Source organism: Mustela putorius, unplaced genomic scaffold (assembly GCF_011764305.1).
Source record: "Mustela putorius furo isolate JIRA1106 unplaced genomic scaffold, ASM1176430v1.1 tig00537277_pilon_pilon_pilon, whole genome shotgun sequence".
Lineage (NCBI taxonomy): Eukaryota > Metazoa > Chordata > Mammalia > Carnivora > Mustelidae > Mustela > Mustela putorius.
This window is the reverse complement of record NW_025422415.1, coordinates 103,676-114,497: the sequence shown is the minus strand read 5'-3', so window position 1 is coordinate 114,497 and position 10,822 is coordinate 103,676. Positions and strand designations below refer to the sequence as shown.

The 10,822-nt window shown below is 44.3% G+C and overlaps 1 pseudogene; it reads right to left on the bottom strand.

Moving 5' to 3' along the window:
• Positions 1-4,391: 4,391 nt before the first annotated feature.
• Positions 4,392-5,771, bottom strand: LOC123390188 (annotated as a pseudogene).
• Positions 5,772-10,822: the final 5,051 nt, after the last annotated feature.

The window sequence follows — 10,822 nt, the reverse complement described above, 5'->3', positions numbered from 1 at the left end:
GCCATGCCTATTTCTACTGTGTCCTCCTAGTGCCTAGCAGAGACTGAACACAATCTGATGACAGGCAAACAGATTGCTTCCATTTGTTTGAGCCACAGCAAGGTTTTTCTGTGACAGAGATGGCAAACGTCTGGTGGCGCAGGGCTGTGCCAGGAGGCCTGTCTAATGGTGGTGCTCCCAGGCCATAGTCTTTGTATTGTGTGGCTCTTGTGTAGGGGCCACGTCTCTAGGTAAAGGGAGTCTGCTGGGCTGGTCGGCCTTGGCCCACTAAGGTCAAAAAAAATGGCCTTCCCAGGAAGTTTTTGGTTTGGAGTAACAAGCCAAAGCAAGATACGAAGTGCCCAACACCCCTCAGCTAGTTCTCCAGTCACCGTGAAGGGTTGTCCCTAGGGGGTTGAAGCTCACTTAATTTCCAAACACAGCAGCCAGCCCAACTTGGCAGGTTGCCTCTGGTGGGGGTACTTATCTCAGCTGAGCAAGAAACGAGCGGTGGGTTATCTGAGACTCTAGGGGGCCAGCTCAGATATTTGCTTCAGGATACACATTCCACCGGACCAAAGTTTTAGGGTGAGGGGAGTGGGTAAGCGCAGCTTGGAATCAAACGCATCAGAAAAACCCTGTTGGAGTGGAGGTCATGGGGGGGCGTGCTGCGTGCTCTGATCCTGGCTGCCGTCAAGGAACTGCGTTTCTGGCAACCATGAGGCTGTACAACCGTGGTTACTTCAGGCAGCAAAGCATGCCAAGGCATGTTAGCGCTTGGAGGAGACAGGCAAGGAAAAATCGCAAGAAACCTGGCCGGGAACTTAACATCCTGCTAGCTTGGAAGTGAGTGGGCCTGTGGATTCCAGTTTTTGTTGCCTGTGAACTGGGGGGCACTGACTTTGGAGTCTAGAACAGGTCATTTGGTGGCACACAGTTCCCAGGTGTCTGTTGTGGTTTCAGGCCTGAGATTCCAGAGAAGAGCCTCGGGAAGAGAGTAAATGAGTGTCCCCCAGGCCGTGGCAATGGCCAGATGGCACCGGGATTAGAATTCATGGGCCACCTCCACCCCCCCTTCTTTCCAGCCAGCTGGCTCCTTCCCCGTGATTCCGCTGAACGGTTTTTCTTCTGAATGCTAAGGATTATATTCCAATTTGTAGTAAGGTTTGTGGTAACATACTCACTGCCCTCCTAATAAAAATAAATACCGAGGCATTCCAGTCTGTTAGGGGAATGCATAACATGGGGGGGGAGGCATTTGGCGCTCTGAGAAAATATGGCGCAAAAGGCAAGTTATGGCGGTGAGGTTAGGGCCCTGGGGGTTGCCTAACTTGAAGCTTAAAACAAGTCACACAACAACCTTCTATTGTGGATATGACAGAGTCCCTTCATCTGTTCTTGTGTTCGTTGTCCAGGACTTGGGCTGGCCTAATATGTCGGAGTAAGCCTGTGCATTAAATCCCACAGGGTAAGGGGCCCTTATCTGGAAGCTAGAGGAAACATTTTCAACCAAATGAGAGGGCCAGCCGCCTGAGGAGATATGTCTGTATTAGATCTAGGTCACTATCTCCTGAGTATCTTTTCATCCCCTCAATGTGTGAGTTACTACCACTGTCAATGCTGAATGCTCCCATCGTCCAGGACTGTTATTCTAGGGGGGCTATACTGCTTCAGTGGGTGGGGTGGGTGGAGGGAACAAAAGCCCTAATCCTTCGATTCTTTTCAAAATCAGTTTTCTTTCAACTCTGTCAGAGTTTTTACTAAGGTAATGGCTTTCTTACTCCGGCCTCACTCACGCCAAACTAAAATCTAAAGGCTCTTTTCCTCCTCCCTGCCACCTTATTTTAGCCTGTCCCCATTCATTATGACCTGGTGGGTGGCTAAAAGCGGGAGGAGCGCTGACAGCTGGTTCTCGGGTGCTGGGTCTGTCTAGTATTGACTTGTGAGCCAACTGTTTCTGTTGGACCAGGAAGCTTCATTTGTAGGTGTAAGGGTCATACAGTGGCCTGTTTTGTAATCTCAGGTACAGAGTCTCTTTCATATATGTGACCCAGGAAGTCTCATGAGAGCTGAAGGAAAACAACCTGCAGAGCCACTTACATAAGGCCCAGAGCAGAGCTCCTTGGAGGGGTGGATGGGATATCAACGACAGGCGCGTGGGATCCCGGGCTAATCAGAGTATTGTTGTGACGTTGATTTACAGTAACCTAAGTCAGGTTTATAAACCTACCTACCCTCCTCACTCACCCCGCCTTTCTAAGGCAATCCAAAGTGAGAGGCACAGTTAGGCGCTACAGTCCTGTTGCGCTTTTGATTCATTTTAGGCTATGGAAGAGGCTAATATGGATTTAGTACGAGAACAGAGAGCTTTCTGTCTAGAAAATCCCAACCCTAGTAGGTGACTTCGATTCCTCTGCCCTTGCCGATTCTTCAACAAACCCGTCCTTGTTGGTTTGGGTGATTGTCAGGGAAGTAAAAACAGGAGAGGAAATGGCGCCTCTTCAAGAGTTAACCCTAACTCCTCTTTTGCCCAAGGGCCCAACTGTGTTCATGGCTAGGGTGGGGGTGGTGTGGCATGCAGGCTGTGAAAACGTCTGGACTCACTTAGTTTTTCATTGTTTCTGTCGTTTTCTCCTTGCACTTGCTATACTTGCCCCGGGCAACCAAACCTTATGTCAATACTACTTTCCCTAAAAAGAGGTATCTATCTTAATCAAGTGCATGAGTTCAGTGGCACAGACTGATTGCAGCGGTGATTTGAGCCCTCATGAAATGGGGTTCTAGCTTCAGGCTCGTTGGGATTTCTGGACTCAGTTGCTTCTCTCCTTAGTTTCCCCTGACCTCACAACACAAGACTAAAGAATCAGAAATGGTGCAGGGGTCATTAGAGCCAAAGGCTCTTTTAAACACTTCCTTGTTCACACTAGCATTCGTACCAGCTCCACCCTCTGAAATCCTGCAGTTACCTGGGCCCCAGGGACAAGCTCAGATGATGTTTATTTGACATGTCACAGAGCGTGTGGGGGCAACGTCAAAAGGAAACGAGCTCGAGTCAGGCTAGAATGTGTGTGGAGGAAAGAGGTTGGGACACAGGGCTGGAGAGGATTAATAAGAGTTAAGCAAGAGGGGGAGGGGGCGGGGCCCTGGATCCATACGGGACGTGTAACTCGGAGACGACAGAAGAGGGGTCCAGAGGGGGGGAAGAGAAGGAGGTCAGAGGACATTTTGTATAATAAGAACTATCAGAAAGAAAGCTATTCACAAATTAAATAAAAGTGGGCACTTAAGGACTTGGGCACTGTGGCTTTGGCAGACCTGAGAGACTGGGGATCCCTTCAGGAGCTGTCCGCAAGGTTCTGAACCGCTCAATCCACCTGAAGATCTTGGAGTCCTCTGGGACGAGAGCACCCATGCGACCAAGCGGCCCACATTCCCCCAGTTTAATGCCGCGCTTTGTCGATCCCCGTTAAATGATAATGGCTACATCGGTCTGTCTAATCTCTGCTTGGGACCCATTGCCTGTACAGGGAGCTCCACAATTATCAGATCAAAGCACTCTTCTATGGTATACAGGCCTGGGACTCCTTGGCTCGAAAGCCTGGTTGTCCTGGCCAGACTTTACAATAAGGGATGAGGTGGAAATTGAGCGATCTTGGGTGTTTAATCTCCCAGTCCCTCAGGGAGCCCAAAAGAACGTACATAAATGGGCCATGGCTTCTTAGGGACAAGGGGCTGGTCACAGGGCATAGGGAAAGAGGTTCCATGATGGACATCCTCAGACAGAGTCAGTTACTCCTACCCTCACTCAGATGGCGATTGCTTTGACACTTTTGCACACACATGTGCAAAGTTTAGTACACACACGCACACAACGCATGCCCATACACAGGGCCATATTTATGCTCTGGTCAACTGCGAGCCTGTCACTACTACAGAGAAGGCACGTTCCTTAGTCCAAATATGAGCATAATGTTACTGTTTGGTTCTCCCCACAGATATTACAGAAAATTATATGCCAAAGAATACCAAAACTTACAACTTAAGATATTGCTTGTTTCTAATTTTAAGAGGGATATTATGTCACTGCTTAAAAAGTCAAATAAAGCCACAAAAAAGAAAAATAATCACCCGAAATCTTTACCATCAGAGCTATATCCCATGTTAACTTCTTGCCACACAGCCTGGGGCCTTGTGTGTGTGTTTGTGTGTGTTGCACATGTGTGTGTGTGCACACACCCACACTACAAGTGTTATTAAAAGCCAGTATAGCGAGTGGTTAAAAGTATGAGTCTTAGAGTAAGTTTTACCTCTGCCATTTACTTGTCTGTGTGATCATGATCAAATTTCTGACCTCACTGGATCTGGTTTTCATAAATTTCTTGGTGTGTATGGGGAGGTTTAGAGATACTGTGTTTAATGGTAAAGCTTAGTTCATCTGGTATAGGCATAGCCTGGAATTGAAGCAGCAGGATGGGTAGGAGACCCTCACAGAGCCTACATGGTGAAGATGAGGAAGGTGACCATCAAACAGAAGAGCCCTAAGGCCTCAGATAGGGTAAAGCCCAGAATAGCACAGGAAAAGAGCTGCTGCTTGAGAGATGGGTTTCTGGCATAGCCAAGGATAAAGCTACCAAACACTATTCCAAAGCTCCTGAACCAGTCATACCAACTGTAGTGACCCCAGTACCACTTGGTCACTGTGTCAATGTCCTGGGAGACAACAGTGATCTGGACACCCATCTGACCAGCTGGAGTACGGAGCTGCTGTAGATGGCTATTTAGACGGGACCTCTGGCCTACCCAGGAAGGAGGCAGGCACACACTCGACTGGACCCCTGGTACAACAGTGGATCAGAGCTGGAAGAATGAGTAGTGCCTCAGTGGCCTGCACTTCTTTAGTCTCCCCACTTTAGTTCTAGGTCTCAGTGCTCAGCTTTTCCACCCTGTTTTTCACCTTAACATAAGGAAAATAATAGTATCCATCTCAAAAGATTGCTGGGAGGATAAAATAGGATACTGCATATGAAGTGCTTACTACAGCTTGATGCCTGGTAAGCAGTCAATAAAGGGCAGCTTTTATTACATCACACACACACACACACACACACACACACACACACACGAAATCACTCTAATACTGCCTGATGTCTAATATTATTATTTATTTATTTTTTAAAGATTTTTATTTATTTGACAGACAGATCACAAGTAGGCAGAGAGGCAGGCAGAGAGAGAGAGGAGGAGGAGGAGGCAGGCTCCCTGCCGAGGAAAGCCCAATGTGAGGCTCAATCCCAGGACCCTGGGATCATGACCTGAGCCAAAGGCAGAGGCTTTAACCACTGAGCCACCCAGGCGACCCTGATGCCTAATTTTAAAACCAGACTATTCTCCATCTCAGAGAAAAGCTGAAGAGAGGATGAGTAAGCTCAGTTTATTTCATCTTCTATCTGGCCTAACTTTCCAGGCCACAGTGATATTAGTTGGGACTTGGGAAATAAAATGGCCTCCTAGCTCAGAAAGGGGAAAAAGGCAGTTCTTTATCCAGGGCTTTAGCTTTCAGCCTGAGCTCCGCAGCCAGGAAATGGCAGGGGCTTCTTTTGGTCAAGGTTCTCTCCTCTTCTTAAACTTTGGGCCCCAGCCTTTTGGCCTGCTTCCTCTAGCCAGAACTTTCTACCTCTCTGCCCGGAGTGCCCCACTCTCCTGTCCCACTCTCCTCCAGGTGTTCCTTACCTCTTGGCATCCACAAGTTCCTTTGTCTGGTTTGGGCAAGCTTACTTCCTCACTGTCGACATCCCGGGCATTTGAGTACTATGCCCACTACCCCCACCTCTCCATACCTGCTACTAACCCTACTCTCTTTGAGGTCAGAACAGGCTCCTAAATAAAATGCAATGGTCTTTTCTCAGGTGACCATCCATTACCTTTCAGTATCAGTAGACAGTGCTGACCAAATCTTTCTGGAGATTCTCATTTGCCCTTGGCTTTTGGTAAAAAACATTCCTATCCCTATCTGTTTCGACTACCCTCCCCCTTACTGTTCTTGTCTTGTCTACTTCTAGAGCAGATCACTCCTTGTGTGGTCACTGACTATTTTCCACATGCTATCTCAGCATGTGCGAAATATACATCTATAGTATAAATGATTGATTTCTAAATCGTCTCTCTCTCCAGTTTTGACCCAAATCTATCTATAGCTCTCGTGGACCCTTAAGTCCGACCCACCCTTTCCAAACGCCTACATCTTTCACTGATGTCATACCCTTTCCCCTAGTCTAGTTTCTTCCGTTGACTACCATTATCTGTTAAGGCAAAACCACTTGCCAGTTAACTAATAACACTCAAAACATAAAAGGTTGTTAAAGAAACTTCGTATTATGTTTGAAACACGTTCCTTCTATATTTATAGAAGAAATTGACAACAGTGCCCACACCTTTCACACAGCTTACCATCCTAAGGTTAGCTTCTTTTTGCATACTCGTGCACAAGTTTTTTACACCTAATGGTAGCAGCCATGTCATGTGATCAATCTACATTGACCAAAATCATAGACACATGCACTAAACTATTAGACTATGCGCCCACATATTTATCACCCAGTTTTTCCATTAAAACCCTTTTTTGTGTGCCATATTGCAAGTGCATTCAGATGAGATGTCTCCCATCCGTCCGCTTAGTTTCTCCCTCTTTTTTTGAACTTCACACACTTTGACTTTTAGAGTGAGTATATTGGTCAGGTAATTTTTTAAAACAAATTCCTGCAATTAATGTTGCGGGTTGCCATGGATATGTGACTGAAGTAGGTTGAAAGCCTCTACTTTCTTCGCTCAGGTCTTCCCCCTCCTCCTCCCTTTTTTTCCCCTTTTTCCTTTACCCCTCCCCCCCTTTTTCCCACCTTTTACTTTTTTCTTTGTTTGCAGTTTTTTCTCCTCTTCTCAGGGTCCCTGGCCCGACTCGAGAGCCCGACATCAGCACCTCGCTTCACCCCCTCTCTTTGCCTTGCCTCCGCTACTTGTGATCCTCTGTCAATAAATAAATAAAAATCTTTTAAAAAACAATTCTTTCAATTTTGATGTGCTGTGCTTTGTTTTCCTCATGATTAGACAGAGGGTATAGGTTTATGGATGGATTTGGGGGAAAAAAATTACCCACCTTAGGTGAAATTGTCCTTCTGGTATCACAAGCCGTAATCAGGGGGTATATTGAATTATTGTTGGTGGTACTTAATTGTAAACAAAAATCATTTAGGGCAGTAAGTAGTGTTTACCAGGGTTTTCTCCCCTTCAGATAATGATCTTATTTTTCCTTTTAATTGTTGAAATGAGAACCATATGCAATTAGTCAGAGCAAAGTCAAAGGTCACTAAAGTCCCCAGGCCACACTCAATGGGAGGAGAATTGAAAATTTCACTTTCTAGAGGAGTATGAACGTAAGTTGTGGAACCGATGTGAAGATTTTAATTAAGATTTTTAATACATTTTAATGAATACATATCTTATGGTAGAAATTAGAAAATTCTTATAAGGCGTACTAGTTTCCCTTGCTATTCTCCTTTGAAATTTCACAACCACTAGTTGTTAATAGCAATCAGTGGATCCTGACCAGCAAGAATTATTCCGATGAGGTTCTCAGGATAATTTTTAAATGTTTTCTCATTCTAACCGCTAAAAAACTACTTTTAATAAAAATAAATTCTACAAAATTTTTTAAAATTATATCAACATCATAAATTCTTGAAGATTTGTTCTTTCTCCCTCATTTTATTTACTAGTTGAAAACTAGTTATATCAGTATGGATTAATATACAGTTATTATTTTTTTTGGGGGGTTGCTGAGTGAGAATCGAAAACCATAAACTTTATTTTGTTGTCAAAGGTTTCAGCTTTGGCTACTGGAAACCTTTTCAACAACGTTGGCTCCTATCTCCTTTTTGAGTGCCGGGGTGGGTGTGCATTTTAATCTACTCTAATAACCTCTTCCCCCTTATTATTCTGACAATCTAATCATGAACTATAGTACATTCTTTTTCTCTTTTTGTTTTCTTTTTTTTTTTTTGTATTCTCCCCTTTTTTTTTTTTTTTAAAGATTTTTAGACAGACAGAGATCCATAAGTAGGTAGAGGGCAGGCATAAGATAGAGGACTGTGGGAAGCATGCTCCCGGCCAGCAGAGAGCCCAATGAAGAGCTACTCCAGTATCCTGGAATCATGACCCATAGCTGAAGGCAGAGCTTAACAACCCACTGAGCCACCCAGGTGCCCCCTTTTTTCTGTATCTCTCTAACCAACATCCTGCTTCAGATCCTTATCAACATACTTCAGGATCACTGCAGTGGTAACCCACTCATCTCCCACCCCATTTCTTCTTCTTCCAACTCATCCTACACATTACTCTTAAATTACCCTTCTGAGAATTAAACACTTCTCATCACATCATTCCGTTGTTCAAAACCCTCAATGGCTCCTATCACTTAAAAACTCCTTGATCTGGCATTCAGTAGTTTTAACATGGCCCAACTTGACAATCTGGTTGCTTCTCCAATTGTTCATCTTTCCAAATTCTTTGTTCTCTTTGCCCCAGCTGTTGGCTATGTGCAGACAACTTCCAATTTCTATCTCTACCTCTAACTCTATCATTTTAATCCATCAAAAAATCTCTATTAGTTTAACTTACAAAACTATGTATGTTAAATGGGGATAATTAAAACAATGATTAACAATGGTTAAAATAGAATGAGTCTCTGACTCTCCTCTGCCCTGCCTTTTCCCAGATTATTATTTTTTAAAGATTTATTTATTTACAGAGAATAAAGAGAAAGAAAGAGAAAGAGACAGAGAGCATGAGCAGGGGAGGGGCAGAGGGAGAGAGGAAGAGGAACAAGCAGACTCCCCTTCGGGGGAGCCTGACTTGGGGCTTAATCCCAGGACCTCAAGATCATGACCCCAGCGGAAGAAGTCAGATGCTCAACCGACTGAGCCATCCAGGTGCCCCCTCAGGTTGATTCAAAAATGGGCAGAAGATATGAACAGACACTTCTCAGTCAAGACATAAAAATGGCTATCAGACATATGAAAAAAATGTTCATCATCACTAGCCCTCGGGGAGATTCAAAATAAAACCACATTGAGATATCACCTTACACCAGTTAGAATGGCCAAAATTAACAAGACGAAACAACATGTGTCGGAGGGATGTGGAGAAAGAGGAACCCTATTACACTGTTAGTGGGAATGCAAGTTGGTGCAGCCTCTTTGGAGAACAGTGTGGAGATTCCTCAAGAAATTAAAAATAGAACTTCCCTATGACCCTGCAATTGCACTCCTGGGTATTTACCCCAAAGATACAGATGTCATGAAAAGAAGGGGCCATCTGTACCCCAATGTTTATAGCAGCAATGGCACGGTCCTTAACTGTGGAAAGAACCAAGATGCCCTTCAATGGATGAATGGATAATAAGGAAAATGTGGTCCATATACACTATGGAGTTATTGTTCCTCCATCAGAAAGGATGAGTACCCAACTTTGTAGCAACATGGACAGGACTCGAAGAGATTATGCTGAGTGAAATAAGTCAAGCAGAGAGTCAATTATCATATGGTTTCACTTATTTGTGGAGCATAACAAATATCATGGAGGACAAGGGGTAGAGAGGGGAGAAGGGGTTGGGGTAAATTGGAAGAGAGAGGTGAATCATGAGAGACTATGGACTCTGAAAAACAATCTGAGGGGTTTGAAGTGGCAGGGGGTAGGAGGTTGGGGTACCAGGTGCTGGGTATTAGGGGACAGTTGCATGGAGCACTGGGTGTGGTGAAAAATAATGAATACTGTTATGCTGAAAATAAATAAATTAATTTTAAAAAAGAATGAAGTGGATTTCCAGATTGTTCAATATCTTTTATATCTCTCTATTAAGTTGCTGCATCACAGCAAACAGATTTAAAGACATGCTTCTTGAGTTAAGAGTTTATAATGCAAGTCAGAAAGAGATTAAGTCCAGAAGAATATAGATCTTTATGTTTGCATTGCCACGTATATCTCAAAGCTTTTTCTTATTATCTCACTAAATCTCTGAAAATCCTAGAGATAGAAATAGCATCTCTTTTAATAAAGGCTTTTGGTGCACCTGGGTGGCTCAGTGGGTTAAAGCCTCTGCCTTCGGTTCAGGTCATGATCCCAGGGTCCTGGGATTGAGCCCATCAGGCTCTCTGCTCAGCAGGGAGTCTGCTTTCCCTCTCTCTCTACCTGCCTCTCTGCCTACTTGTGATGATCTCTATCAAATAAATAAATAAAATATTTTAAAAATAAAAAAAAGGCTTTCTTTCTTTAAGTTTTTTTTTGTTTTGTTTTGTTTTAATGGAAAAGCAGTTTTAGGTTTGAGCAAAATTGAGGGGGAAGGTACAGAGAGTTCCCATGTACCCCTGTTCCCGTATGCATGGCCTCCCCTGGCCAACAACCTCCACCATGTAGTATATCTGTCATGACTGATGAACCTACAGTAATACATCAAAATCACCCAAGACCATCGTTTCCATTATGATTCAGTCTTGGTTTTGTACATTCTATGGGCCTGGACAAGGTAAAAATGACATGTATCCATCATTATGGTATCATACAGAATATTTTCACTGCCCTAAAATCCAGCATCTTTTCGTTAGCCCAATCTTAGAGAGGAAAAACCCTAAAACTCTGTAGGCTAATCAGCTTTCTAACGTCTCCTAGCCAGGGCTAGGTGCCAGGTCCTGCGACCTCTTTCCACCGCTACTCATTAAAACACCATACTGAAAACCACAATGAGCAGCAACACTTATGGGAGGAAGGCCCAAGCCAAAGAGCACCATCTCAGAAT